The 14,957-nt window shown below is 40.9% G+C and overlaps 1 long non-coding RNA gene across 1 annotated transcript in view; it reads right to left on the bottom strand.

Annotated features, from left to right (window-relative positions):
* Positions 1 to 12,653: 12,653 nt before the first annotated feature.
* LOC103741617 overlaps positions 12,654 to 14,957 on the bottom strand; it is a 20,420-nt gene continuing 18,116 nt past the window's right edge. Inside the window, exon 3 of the long non-coding RNA XR_607588.1 lies at positions 12,654 to 13,108. This is a non-coding gene — a long non-coding RNA (uncharacterized LOC103741617). The remainder of the gene's footprint in view (positions 13,109 to 14,957) is intronic.

The following is a 14,957-nucleotide window of genomic DNA, read 5'->3' as shown; positions in this document are numbered from 1 at the left end:
TCATTAGGCTTTGTAAAGGAAATAATCTGGTTTCATTGTGACTTTTGTTCTTAGGGAAGCAAAGAAAATGCCTCATGTTCTGTTTTCCCTAATTTAAAGCCATGTTGGAGTAGGGGATCCATTCCCAATTCCTGGATCAAAGTGAGTTAGCCCCTAAGTTGGAATACTGGAATCGGTTATTTGCAAATAATGTTGATATCATTTAGAAATATGTGCATTACCTAAGTTTCCTAGGTTAAGAAAAACTACTTACCTATAAAAAGTTGCCTTGATAAAGAAAAAATTTCAGAAGGCAGAGGACACGTAATCTGGCAATAGAGGAAGATATACAAGTCTAGTTATGATTGGGTGAGTTCCCTGATGAATGGGCTAGTGATGTGCTCCTGGGACTTAAGGGAGGAAGAGCTTATGAGCTGGGATAGAAACGAAGTGCTGGTATTTATGAGGGGCTTTTGAGAGTTGAAAACTGAGATCTTAGCCTCAGTTCTGCAATGAACTAGCAACCGATATGATCTGAGTTGCCTCATATGTAAAATGAGAGACATGAACTAGATCAGGAGCTGAGATGACCTGTAAGGGAGCCCAATGCCTGCTGTTAAAATAAAGTTTTATAGGAACACAGCTCTACTCACTCATTATTCTAAGGCTGTTTTCACACTGCAGAGATGAAGTCAAGTAGTTGCAACAATAACTGTATGCTCTAAAAGCCTAAAATATTTAGTATCTGAACCTTTATAGGAAAAAACCTTGCAAACAAATGTATTATAAACCCCATGTTCAGATATATATACGAATCAGGCAAGTAACAGAGATCAGTGATGCAGGACAGACACAAGAAAAACCACTGAATCCCCTCGGTTTCGTTTTCATCTTCTCAGTTTTGATGGAAACTTGTGATAGAAAGGGCTATTTCTCCACTAGAAGAAAGACACGAGGAAAAACGCCATCAGCCCTAATTGTCTATGTGGGGTGACTTCTGTGCTGAGTCTGGTATCTAATGCCCGGCCAAGGGACAGCTGCCATTTAAGGACAAGAAAATATGGGTCCACTATTGCCTACTCTTTCATGTAGTCTTTCCCTCAGGGCTTTGGATTGAACCTAGGGCCTTACACAAGCCAGGCAGGCACTCTATCGCCTTGAGAGTCAGAGGTAGGCGGAGCTCTGAGTTCAAGATCAGCCTGGTCTACATAGTGAGACTCTATCTCAAAAGAAATGTGAGAATCTCTATATTAGCAAGAGCGTGTTGATTCCTGAGCCCTTTAAACTTTGTGAAGCAGCTGGGTATACTCTGGAGAAGTAATTTCAGTCCTGGTTTATGTGTTAAAAATAGGGGAATAAGAGTCCTCTGGCGAAAGCTTTTTACAAAATCACCAATACCTCAGTTGCAATTCGGTGGCCTAGTGCTTGGGCATAGACATTGCCATTTCATAAGAGCCCTCCAGGAGATTCTACCAGGATCCACTGCCATAGGGCAAGTTTGGATATCTTGGGTTGGCCATGTTTGAAGAATAGACTTCTTATCTGAGATACGGTTACTTAAAACATATAGTTCACTGTCCCCTATTCCTCTAAGATCAAAGTCATTTTTCTGAAGGATCTTGTCAAGTGCTGTTCTTGAGAGTCCCTGTGTTTGGACTTGGGGCCTTAGTATAGGGCTTACTCCTGACCGTGTTCTGTCACGTGAAAGTGCTTTAGAAGAAAGGCTGTCTGGTGTGCTATAAAAATCCCAAATCCCAGGCTGCTGGGGCTGGGGAGATGGCTCAGTGGTTAAGAGCACTGACTGCTCTTGCAGAGGACCCAGGTTCGATTCCCAGGACCCACATGGCGGCTATGAACCATTCTTAACTCCAGTTCCAGAGGAATCCGAAGCCCTTTTCTGGTCTCCACAGCATTGCACGACACGGGTGCACTCACATACATACAGGCAATACACATAAAATAAAAATAATAAAATTTTAAAAATTAAAAAAAATCCCAAATCCCATCCACAGTGGTAAAGTCTCACCAATGTTCTGGTGTGCTATCCACCTGCAGTTAGGACTCATACATGTTGGCAACCTCAAGACTTATGATCTTAACTGTTATATCACATGTGAGCATTGGAATAACTTCAGCTTTTGGCTTTAGGAACTAAATATCTGACATTACATTTATCCCACCATTCTCTGTTTTAAGTAGGCTCTTTCTGTAGCTCTAGTTGGCCTGGAACTGGCTACGGTAAACTCCAATCTTATAGAGATCCTCCTACCTCTGCCACCCAAATGCTACAGGGATTAAAGGTATGTGCCACCATTCCTGACCTTTCTTTTTTAAGCCTGGAGCTCATAGAGTAGGCTAGACCAGCTGCCCAGTGAGCCCCAGGGATGCACCTGTCTCTACCTCCCCTGTGCTAGTATTACAAGCATCCACCATCTTGCCCGGCTTTGGTACATGGGTTCTGGGGAAGCAAACTCATATTCTTATTCTTGCAAGGCAAACACTTTATAGACTGAGCCATCTTTCCATCCCCACCCCAATAATAAGAATTTTTAAGCAAGCATTATGTGGTGGGCAAAAATTCTAGTATGTCCCTGTCCACTAATTGATGTAAGTCTCAAAAAAGCCTCATGAGGTAGGTCCCGTTAAAGCACTGAAAAGTTCTGTTAAGTTGCTCCAGGTCCCACAGCTGGTCTGTGGCAGAGGAAGGATGTGGAATCTGACTCCAGAGCACATGCCTCTAACCATCATGAAGAAGAGGCTTAGCATATAGTTCTTCTGCCAAGTTCGGCTGAACTCTGTGTGTAGGATATATGAACTTGGTTCTCAGTTTGTATATTTCTTCCAAACTTGTATATTTATTCCAAGTTTTAGAATATGATCATACTCTCAGAGCCAGCAAAGAAGTTCACTGCAGCCTTTGTCTGGTGCAGTGATTTTATTGGCTGTTTGATCACATCCCTCACACATGGATGGCCTTTGGATTCTAACCTTTCTGAAGGTTGGAGAACCTACATTACATGACACAAAGGTCCAGTAATAATCACATTACTAAATCATTTGTTGGCTAATGCCCTCAGCAAATAAAAATGTTCTTATCAAATCTGAGGTCAATGGGTCAGTAGATTATCTCCCCATAGCCAGAAGACAAGGTGAGACATCTCTTTCTCCCTACCCAGCACATCACTTCCTACCTGATATTTAGGCCTAAGTTTTACTACTGTTTCAATGAGGAGGCCATTCTGCTCCTTACGTGGAATTGTCCTCTTGTTGGTGGCACAATTAATACTACATTCCTTTCCTTCATGGTGTGATCACCATTTTCTGCCATTGCCCTTTGTGAATGTCACTTGAATGACTGTCTCCATTATTGGATTTCTCTCATTCTGACAATGTCTGAACCTCTCTTGGCCATCACAATAGGGCAGCATTTAGCCTAGTGCTTGGCTTGTAGAAAACAAATAAGGATAGAGTAAGGCCTGGAATTAAAAATAGACTTGCAGAGTACCTGATCATGTATATGACCTTGGACAAGCAAATAGAGGACAGAATGTTTGTGCGATGTGTGGGAATGGAGCCTAGATGAGAGTCAGCACTCAGGTTGGTCTAGCACACTTCGAAGCTGACTTTTGTACAACTGAGAACTGATTGTAGTAGAAAAACTCAATTTATTTCCAGATGTGAGTTACCTGGACAGACCTGGATGCTGAAGAGACCTAGCAAGGCCTTTGAACGTAATCCTTTCTACTAAGGACATACTACATAGAAAGGGGCCAAGTGAACTGCTGGGATTTTACCCATTTACTCAGGGTGCATAGATGGTACTCCTCTGCAGGTTCTGGGATAAATACGTTCCTTTGGAAACTATCCTTCAGGCTTTCCTTTGTGTCTCCTCTGTTTTCATGTTTTCCTCCTGTCTTTGCCTCCTTCTGCTACATGTAGCCTGCAGAAAGCCCACCTACCCTGTAATGACTTTGTTCTCTCGCTCCTTATCACCCCGGCTTCTTCCTCCCTTGTCTCAGCTTAGCCAAAGTACACATTGAATTCTTCTAATCTTTCCTGACAGATCAATTCTTCTGGGCTCTTAATTATTCATGTGGCTTTGCCTTGAATTTCCTTCAGGCTACTGGCCCCTTTGTAGCAGTCCCCTGTCTTGTCGGAAGCAGCTCATTTATTTCCCAGGAGGTGGGCATCCATGCTTAGGGCCAGAGCCCGTAAGAGGACAGATGGAGGGAATGACTGAGGAGGCAGGGGAGGTAAGGCATCCTACAGAGAGAAGAGTTAGAAGACTTGATTTAAAATCTGACTTTCATATTTAATAATCTTAGGACACTGGCAAAGTTATCCAACCTCTTCAGCTACCTAATTTGTAAAAGAGGATGTAAAAATGGTTCTTTCATCAGAATAGGTCATTACAGATATCACACGAGGTACTAGGTTATCACAAGCTTTCCTTCTTTGGGAACTTTTACTGGCAGTAAGCTTCCCTCCTTCTACCATATGGCCTTCTATACAACAGTGTCTTCAAAGCTGGCCATATGCCTGCATTCATGCCACTGAATCAGTAGAGTCCCTTGGGATAACTTTTTGCAGCTAGAAGGTCACTTTTAAAATATATTCAGAATAGAACAATGTTGGTCATTTGTTTCCATGAAATTTTTGGTAAGAAGTCATCTATCAGAACAGAATAGGATAAAGACCCTTCGGCATCAAAAGCTTGTTATCATGTATCCGGATTATAGAACTCCTCTCCTGGCAATTCTCATTTCTACAAGGCTTACTAAACCATTTTTCCAAGACTGTGCCCGCCAGAGCACTGAATGTCTTGAGACCAGGGAAAAGCTCAATCCTGAGAAATGTGGAACCTTTGATCAGCCTACAGTGAACTACCTTTCTTCCCAGTACAGTAACTCTACCCTAAAATGAAACTCCAAACTCCATTTTATCCTTGGAATAATCCTGTGGTTACCACTTGCTTTAATCTAGAATCTGAAGCCCTCTTCTACATTTTTCTTCCTCAGTGTCCTCCCAACATGTGACTCCCAGCAGCAACTCCGCAGCCTCTGATGTGTTCTTCCACGATAAGCTTTTTCTGCTGCTTTCTACCCGTCACCCTGGTCCTCAGACATGTTTTTCCCTGTAAAATCTACTAGTATGGCTCCAACTAGCAAGAGGTCACAGAGTAGAATCCCAAGGCACAGGTTCTTTGTAGATAGCTTTGTTAGTTGCTAGAATGAAAAATTATGTTTTAGATGGTGTTATCCAAAAATCTACATGCAGATCTGACATATAGATTATGACTCATTTGGTCAGATTCTAATTCACCTACTTGATGTGGCTATACTGATCAGTGGGCAGTGGGCTCATGTCTGACAGCATACACAGTGTTTGGAGAAAAGCTCAGTAAGGGTACTCAGTAATAGCAGCTAGCTACTACATCCTTGCATTGAATATGTCCCTCAGTCTTAAGCTTTATTTGTGAAAAGAAGAGGCAGTAAAATTACTGTGCATCTGTGTTAGATTTCAACACAGTGACAAGAACCACCCCCCAAAAAAATGAAATGGAAAGGATCTATTTATTAACCCCTTGTTGGTTAGCTGTACCTTCATTAATATCTGGCTCCTGACTTCTCTTTCAATATACGTATATATAATATATACTAATATACATGTACATACATGTAAGTGTATACATATCCTATGTATGTGTATACATGCACACAAAGCTGCTGCTGTAGCAGAAACATTAAAGTTTAAAGTTCTTCCTCAGGAAAGGAATTATACACAATATCTAGAGGAAAAGTACAAATTAGTCAAGTTCAAACAGAGAAGAGGGAAAGTAAAAAACGTTTTTCCCTAGCACACATAGGACATCAACTCTATCCTTGTGAGAAAGTGAGTTTCCCCAGAAAAAAAAAAAAAGCCCACAGATGGATACACACAGAAGACAAAATCAGTAATCAGGTAAAGCTTATAATGTCAGAAGCAGCTGACCAAGCCAAAATGATGTTGGGCCCACACTCCCAATGCTATGCTTCAGTCAGTGGACATTCTAGTAGCAGTAGCAATGCCCATGAGGTTGCGGTGGAGGAGACAGGGGTCTTCTCTACCAGGCATCTGTACATTTTCTACATGGCAAAGTGCTAAAGGGGTCTGGTTTGACATTTTCAGTCCATAACTAAAACCAGTACTCCTGTGAGGGGAATGTTCTTGCTACAAGAAAAGGAAAATAGAGGTTAATCACCAAGTAAACATTCAGTAGTTGCTTCTGTTGAAGAGATAGTGGTTAAATTCCTGCTTTAATTCTCTGGCTCTTGAAAATATGACATGATTTCTCCATTATTCAAAAGATACAGTTTACTTTTACATCAGAAACTTCAAATTTATAGACATTTTAATCCATGTGTGGTGAGAAGGGGGGTGAGGTATGAAGGAAAGGGGAACCAGGAGGGTAGTTAGGGACATAATGTAGGAAATTCATAACTATGCAAATATTTTTTCACTTCCAGGAAGATTCTACTCCCATATCTAACATAGGACCTCACCCCCCCCAAAAAAAGAAAAAGAAAGATATGTGAAATGAAGCCATATTGGTCAAAATCAAATGTTTTAGCTATTAGCTATTAACAGTATATATTGCCAAATTAACAACCTTTGATTCAAACAATGAAGGAAAATTTCAATCCTCAGTAAACTGAAGTATAGTCTTTTGAGCAAAAGAAGACTCGTTCACTGAAGTTTCATTCCTAATGCACTGTAAAGTTAAGTGCACCCATTTTGTAAGAGCCTTTCAGTCGACTGATGGTCAAACTGTGCTATTGATTGATACCAAATGAAGACTCAGAACATCCCATCCAAATTCCTTTCAAATCGTTTATTTGATTCTCTGTTTCTGACTTCCAACACTTCTCTCCACTACAATTTTCACATTCAGGTAAAACTTCTAGTTGAGAACCCAAAGATGAATCAGAGAGAATTACACAGAGAAGACAGTCAACGCATCAGAAAGAGGCCAGATCTTGGAGGCAGACTTTAGCTAGTTGAGAAGACTGTCACTGAGTCAGGGATCACACTCTCCAAAAATGAAGCACATGGCATATATGATGTGTCCTGGCTTGAGATTGTCCCTTGGAATAATGCTTTGGAAATCTATCTCAAGGGTAATGGGCCAGGCATCTACTCTACATCTACATCTAAGTTTTCTTTTATTCCCATATCCCACATCTTCTAAGCCAGACAGCTGCAAATCTACACATTCCCTAGCCCACTGGAACAACTCTCTCATGTGCTAACTGCATGGGGAAACTAAGAAGACCCAGAGGTAGTCCAGGGTGACAGCTTAGAAGACAGACACATTTGGACTCCACTGACGGACTTTGAGAAATAAGGAGCAGAGACTGGGAAATCTCTAGCAACATTCACTTGCTTCTCCCACATCCCTTCTCACTGAACTCCAGCAAATTCCAGGAAATTGGTCTCAATGGAGCCTATGTCACAAGCACACTGGAGGAAACCAATGTTTCCCTGTACCTTAAAACTGACGCTATTCCACAGTCCTACTTCTCTACTGGAGTCCTGACTCCAGGTTCACGTTCCCTGCCCTCTATCCTTTTGCCTTCTCTACTAGCTTCGTTATGAGTCTATTGTTGAGAGTTGGTGGTCAAGGCACATTGGTCACATGTTCTCTTTGCCAAACTGACAACCTTTGATTCAAACAATTAAAGGAGAAACCCAATTTTCAGAGTTCTCAGTCGTTCAAAGAGGACTCTCTCATGGAAGTTTCATTTCTAATTCTTCAGCTACAGTTAAATGCAGCCATTTTGGAAGAGCCTTTCAAAGTCTATTGATGGCCAAATTGCACAATTGATTGATACCAACTGAAAACTCAGAGTCCCCGTTCCAAATCCCTTTAATTGGTCTTGAATGACACTCTCTTAAATGACTTTGGGCAGAAGAAGGAAAGAAATGTGCCAAAGACAACTCGCACAAAGAAAATTAACACCCTGTCTTTGTTTCATTTTCCCTGGCTTATATACAGACTAACAAATTATTACTTTTTTTTTGAGGAAAAGTAGTGAGAATGAGAAGAGCATTTGGGACTTTTCTTGCTCTGTTACCATAATTAGAAAAATAGACTAAAATTATGCAGAAGCAGATTGGGGAGAAAGACAGGACTGCTTTCAGAGGAAATAGCACATTCTTGTTTTAATTCAAAGATGTTTCTCCCTCTGCACATGTCTTTCATCTCAGAGTAGTTACTGCACCACTTTTAAGTCTCAGGTTTAATAACCAGTGCCTGCTTCAGAAAGGTGATAGGAAGTGTGTTCATGGCCATTGTCGCTGTTTATTATGAGAGTGTTCTGAGGCTGGGGACAATAAGGTATTCTCACTCATGCAAGCCTGAGGACATGGGCAATCCCCCAGAAACTACGTAAATAAGTCAGGCATGTGCCTGTAATCTCAGTGTGCAAAGGCAGAGACAGAAGGATTACTATGGCTAGCTGGCCAGCCAGCCTCGTTGAATCAGTGAGCTCCCGGCTCAGGCAGAGACCCCATCTCAAAACCCAAGGTGGATAACAACTGAAGAAGACACCTGATGCCGACCTCTAGCCTCCACACGACCCCACATACACACGTGTGCACATGTACACACGTATGTGTGTGCATACACACACATGAGAGAGAGAGAAGAGAAAGACAGAGAGAGAAAGAGAGACAGAGAGAGCGAGAGGGTAAGAGAGAGAGAATACTTAATACTCTGTCTCCTACTGGAAGAACCACAGAAATCCATTCAGCAGACACTTGCTTTTTTAATTATCTGAAAACTGTATTATTTGCATGTATTTAAGTGCACCCAGGTTGTGCAGTGCCCACAGAGGACAGAGCATGGCATTCGGTGCCCTGGAACTGGAGTTCTGGATGGTTGTTAGCAGTCACGTAGGTGCTGGGATTCAAACCTGGGTCTTTGGCAAGAGTCATTAATGCTCTTAACCACTGAGCCATCTCTCCAGTTCCCATGAAACCATATTTTAAAACAAATTCCCTGGCACCTAGGTCACCTAAATTCTAAGAACAGTCCAGAATCCCAAGTCCACTGCCATGAAGACTTTGCAGGTACTTGAAACTCCAGCCTTCAGCCTTTCTAGAGAGGACACAACGTTTTCAGGACTCAGTTTCCTTATGATTTCCCAAGGCCCTGTAATTACTTAACTGGTTGACCCACTACCATTTTCCCTTCCCAATAAAGCCTTTTTCTAATTTTTTCCTTTCTTCTTAAGAATCTCTAATGGATCCTTGTTTGTTTCCTAATTCAAAACAAACTCCTCAACACAGAATTCAAGGGCTGAAAGAAAAATTCCTCCTGCCCTTATTCCGTGTACCTTTCCTATACTTGATATGTCTAAATGCCCAGCACAAATGACTGTTCTTCCATTGTACCTGTGGTTTCCTCTGTCCTTGCTCATCTTTATACTGATCATCACTCTCCCAGCTCCTCTGTGTAACCCTGTAAATTAGGCTCCAATACATCCTCAAGGCCCACCACCTTATATGTCACCCTGAGTCTCCAATCAGCTGAGACCTGTCTCTTCTTTGAATCTCCTTGACAAGTTCTGTCTCTCTTTGGCTCTTCCATGACTTGGCTTTGCCACTCCTCTCTCTATGCCCTCAACCTGCCCATGCTGTACCTCCCTGAATGAAAGAGTTTCTTGAACAGTGTTTCACTCCCCTCTAGTGCTTAGCAGAGGGATTCGGACATGGTAAATCCTCAATTAGTAACTCAGTGGATTATTTAGTAAATTTTCCCTCCTATTCTTCCCATGTCACCAAGCTGGAGTTCCACCAGTAGTGTCCCTCTGTACCCATGAACTTTGAACACAGCCCTGGTAGCCCTACCCCGGTTAGCCTCCCTATGCATCTCCCTCACTTTGGGGTCCTCCTTTTACCATCCTAACCTTCCTTGAAGCAATAGTTATTAAGCAGATATTCAGGTCCCGGAAAACAACTATCCAGCTTCTACAAACTCAACGCATACAGATAAATTCACAAGCTTTGTAATATAAGAAAGGTCACATCATATGTGTGGGACACTAGGTGTCAATTATAATTTCAGTTGCTGGATATGAGAGATCAAACACAAGCCATTTTAATTCTGCAAAGCCATTCTACACATGATAAATATCTTCTTTCCCCAAATGCCCTCGTCAGTGTATCACAGCCATTTCATATTACTTCCTATTGTTCCTTCCAAGATAGGTGTTGGCTCTATGGTCCTGCTCTGCTCACTAACATCTACTCTCCCCAAATACTATGTCACTCTCCCTCCAGCCTATGCCTCACTCAGTTCCATTTGCACATCCCTTGCTTCTTTGTGCCTGTCTTCTTCCTATCCCTCAAACCCAGCCAACACCCATCTGTCTCTTGAGTCCCTGACAGCAGCTCCTATGAAAAGCAATCGCTTCCTTCTTTGTCTTTACAAGTGTGAATAGTGAAATTATACAGCAGAGCACTGACTCCTCTTCATCTGGCATGCCGCAATTTCATTTTCATATGCTGATTTCTCAACCTAGACTGAAAGGTCACTGAAGGCAGGGGTTGTATTTGCAGTAGCTCCCATTCATGTTCATGGATTAAATCCCAATCCTTGATACCTGCTTAGGTAGGTTTTTGGTACTTTAGGTTAAAATTAAATTGATTTGGTTGTGTTTTTGTTATTTTAGATAAAAATAAAATTGACAGTTAAAACTATAACAATCCTTTTCCAAAAAAAAAAAAAAAAAAAAAAAGAGTGGGGAGGGAGCTGAAGACGGGAATGAAATTTGGATATAATTTTTGGGATGTAAAATTAAAAGGCCATCTGCCTTGAGATGTGGCAGATGTGCAATTGATATTCACTGCTCATTTGCCACTTGAATTTTGCAGACATTTAATGCTGTAATTGTTTATACAGTAAGATTGTAAATACCCATTGGAGACTAGTTTACTTTTCCCATATTACTGTCCTCCCTACCAGCGCATAAGAACTGGCTCTTATTTAACTACTTTGAAAGTAGAATTATAAAAAACAAAAACAAATTAGCATGGTGCCCTTTTTTGGAGGTAGTAATTGGACAATATTTATAAAAAGTTAAGAAGACATAGTCTTGATCTAACACTCTTTATCTAGGGTTTTGTCTTATGCCACACTCCAGCCAGCAGCACAAAGATGTCTGCACATCAATGTACCATAGAATAGTTTGCAATTATAATATATTAAAATAGCTTAAATGTCCATCAATGAGGGATTGCTTAAATATATTATGAGTCACTTATGCAACAAAATCTGTTCTGCATTTAGAAAGAATGAAGCTGAGCAGTGGGAAAGGAGAAGGAAAGAGATTCCACATGCACAGGGGGATTCCTGCAAGGAGACATGAAACTAAGATGCTGGGACAAGAGGCAGGCCTACTTTTACATATACCTCTTCAGAAATGGCTTAACCATAAAACTGTTTTTATTTTAAAAACTAAAAACAGTAACTTTCAAAATCGTTCTTAGTACTTTAGAGGATTTAGAATGAAGATTCCAATGGCTGAATATCTAGGAAGAGGTTCAGAATATATTTACTGTATTGCTTGCTTGTCTACATAATCATAATGATATTCTTTATTTCCTTATCAGATTCTATTTTGTTACTGTCGTCTCTCAGATTTGAAGAGGGGGTCTGACTGGAGTGAGGCCTGAAATGATTAAAGATAAAATAGGTTAAGTTTGGTACAAACAGTTCTTTATAAAAAGCATTTTCCTAGTCTGTCCTACTTACATTCCTATTTATTCCACACTTACCCATACGAAGTGTTTTTGGTTGCTTGTACAGTGACCATTCCCATGATACTCCTTCCCAGCTAGAAGAACCTAAAATTGCCAGCTACTTCCTTCCTCCACCCCCATGGTAGCTTCAGTGGTCTTTATTTAAGAGTTCTTAAATGTAGACAATAAAACCTATTCTTACTAGTTTACTCAGACAGGGATTTATGACCAGATTAATACCTGGTCGTAGGTATATGTAAGATGGGTAAGAATATGTGAGGAAGGGGCTGGGGAGATGGATCAGCAGGTAAAGTGTTTGCCACACAAGCATGAGGGCATGAGTTTAGGTCTTCAGCACTCATGTAAACATGTGCCTGTAAACCCAGTGTGAGGGTGGGGACAGGAAAGTTCCCATACTCCCTGGTCAAGTAGTCTAGCTGAAAAAGTAAGCCAAAATAAACCTTTTCTCCTTCAAGTTGTTTTTGTGAGGATATTTTATTTAAAACAACAGAAAAAGAAACGAAGACAGTAAGGAACTAGATAACAAAGGTGAATTCTCAACCACACCTGAGGAATGTTAGAACATTATTGACACTTTGTTACCACCCCTGACTCTGAAGGTCAGTCACCAGCACTACTAAAAGACCTCATCTACAAAAAATGCCATTTTTGCCACATTTGTCAACATGCATCCAAGAAAACCTAACCTGCATCTGCTGCTTTGAGTTGTTCCACGTCACTCCTCTAGGCCTAGAACTAAATAGCTAACGTAATGGAAGCAGGTCACATATGGAAACCTAGCTGCAAGGGAGTCTTAGAAATATATTTTTAGATCCCTGGCCTCTATAACTTAGCAGGGAATTCTAGACAGATGGTTATGGCATGGGACTGAGTAACATATCACACAAATTGTTCTGTTTGGGTTAAAGAAACATAAGGAGTTTCTGGAAGAGATTCTCCTTTTTATAAACATAAAGGGGCACAGGATGTACTCTAGTGTTAGTATTTCTGCTTTTGAGCACACATACAATGGACATGATACTTGGAGATGTTTCTGTCTTCTTAGAGCCATGCATTGCCAGCATTCTCCCATTCATATTTTTCATTTTCTGACCTCGCTGAGCCTTTTTTCTTGAGTCAATAATTAAAACAATTTTTCCATCTCTAAGTTTCTCCTTCCACTCTGCAGGCTAAATTCCAACATCTTTCTTCTCTATCGCCTAGAAACGTCTTCTCTGTGTTTTTACTTACTCACCTCTTATTCCCACTGCAACATTCACTTGCAATGTGGCTCCCAAGTCTGTCACACTCATGAGGCACTTCATCATAAGGTCACCACTCCATCCTAATTGGCAAATTCACTAATTAGTTTTTGGTTAATTTTATTTATTTATTTATTTATTTCATGTGTATAAGTGTATTGCCTGCATGTATGTAAGTGTACCTGTGTCATGCAGTGCTCATGGAGGACAGAAGAAGCCATCAGATCCCCTGGAACTGGAGTTATGGACAGTTGTTAGCTGCCACATGGGTGCTGGGATTTGAACCCAGATCTTCTGTAAGAACAGCCAGCGTTTTTAACTGCTGAACCATCTCTCCAGGCCCATCAATTTTCTTAATCTCTCTACTGTTCTTAAGGATTTATTGGTCTGTCTTAGTTCTTATTGAAGGTATCTATTCTTTTTTATCTAAGATAGTATACTAAACAGTTAGAGTACCTTCTTTCTCTGTTCCGCTACTTTCCTCTTCTTGTATGGTCCCTCCCAGCTCCCCTCCCTTCTATACATAACCAGTGACTCCCAGATGCCCCCAAGTCTGCACTCAATTTGTTTTCATTTTTCTTGTTCCTCTAACCAACACCTGAATACTGAAGACCCTGAACATGTACATCTAGCCCAGAAATCTCCCCCACCCAGCTTCCTACATGTACATCCAACTACAGTTGAACATCACGACCAGGACTCAGGAGTTTCTGAAGCAAACATATCCCAAAGTTATCATTAGTTCTTTGAAGGCAGTTGCTCCTGAGATTTCCCATCTCCTCACCCAACATAAAAATGTAAAGTAAAATGGAAAATGCCTGATTCTTCCTCTGCCTCATGTATAAAAACAAACATGGATGCACTTCTGACTTCACCTGGTCACCCTTACCTGTGCTCCTTAGCTCACTTTCTGCACATAATTGTCAAATTGAACTAGTCAAAAGGTAAATATGACTATTTCAGTCTTTGGTCTAGAATTTTTCCTTTTTTTGCACTGTTTATGGGACCAGCACACTGTGAATCTTCCTCACCTCTCTAGTCTTGTCCTTTGCCTTCTCTAGCTTGGAATGTTGCTCTAAAAACTTTAAATTCTTTGTTTTCTGAAGTTTATCTTGTATATGATATGCATATTTACGTTCATGGTTGTTAGCTTTTTCTGATTTTTTTTGTTTTTGGTCTTTTTGAGACCGGGCTCTCTATAGTCCCAGCTGTCCTGGATCTCACTATGCAGACCAGGCTGGCCTTGAACTCACAGAGATCTGCCTGCCTCTATCTCCCAAGTGCTGGGATTACAGGTGTGCGCCACCACACCTGGCTTTTTCTGATATTTTTAACACTACCTGAAATTCCTTGTCTACTTCATCACCTGGTCTGCATCATTAAGTTCAAGTAGAAACTCTTCCTGGGTGCCTTTATTCACGTGACAAATATTTCTGACACTACGTGTCAGGCACTATCTAAGAGTTGAGAAATCAATGGCAAAGGAGCCATAGTTCTTGACCTTAATAAATGAATTATTCATACACTAACTTCCCTTTTCCCCCAAGTTCTCCTAGGTAGGTTGGTGTTCTTCTCTGTGCCATAGCCATAGACACTATAGGTTGTCTACAATTATACCACCTCCTTCCTTCCCTTTAACGTGTGACAGTGGGAAATGACCCCATTCCTAACCATAGTAGCAGATACTGATGCAGCTAAGGCAAGCATGGTAGTTCCATGCCTCTTGTTTAAGGACCAGTTCAAAAATCCAATACTGGGGCTTCTTTGAAACTTTGTCTCTTCCAAAAACTCATGTTAAAATCTAATTGTCACTGTAGAAGAATTAGAAGGTTGACCTTATAGAGGTGATGGCTGGAAGTTCTACCCTTGTAAAAGGGACTGGTGTCTTTCTAAAAGGGTGCGTTTATCCAGTCTTTTTAAAAATTATATATC

This window comes from Nannospalax galili, unplaced genomic scaffold (assembly GCF_000622305.1).
Source record: "Nannospalax galili isolate Female #2095 unplaced genomic scaffold, S.galili_v1.0 scaffold1540, whole genome shotgun sequence".
Classification (NCBI taxonomy): domain Eukaryota; kingdom Metazoa; phylum Chordata; class Mammalia; order Rodentia; family Spalacidae; genus Nannospalax; species Nannospalax galili.
The sequence above is the reverse complement of the archived record's forward strand: the minus strand, read 5'-3'. Positions and strand labels throughout refer to the sequence as shown.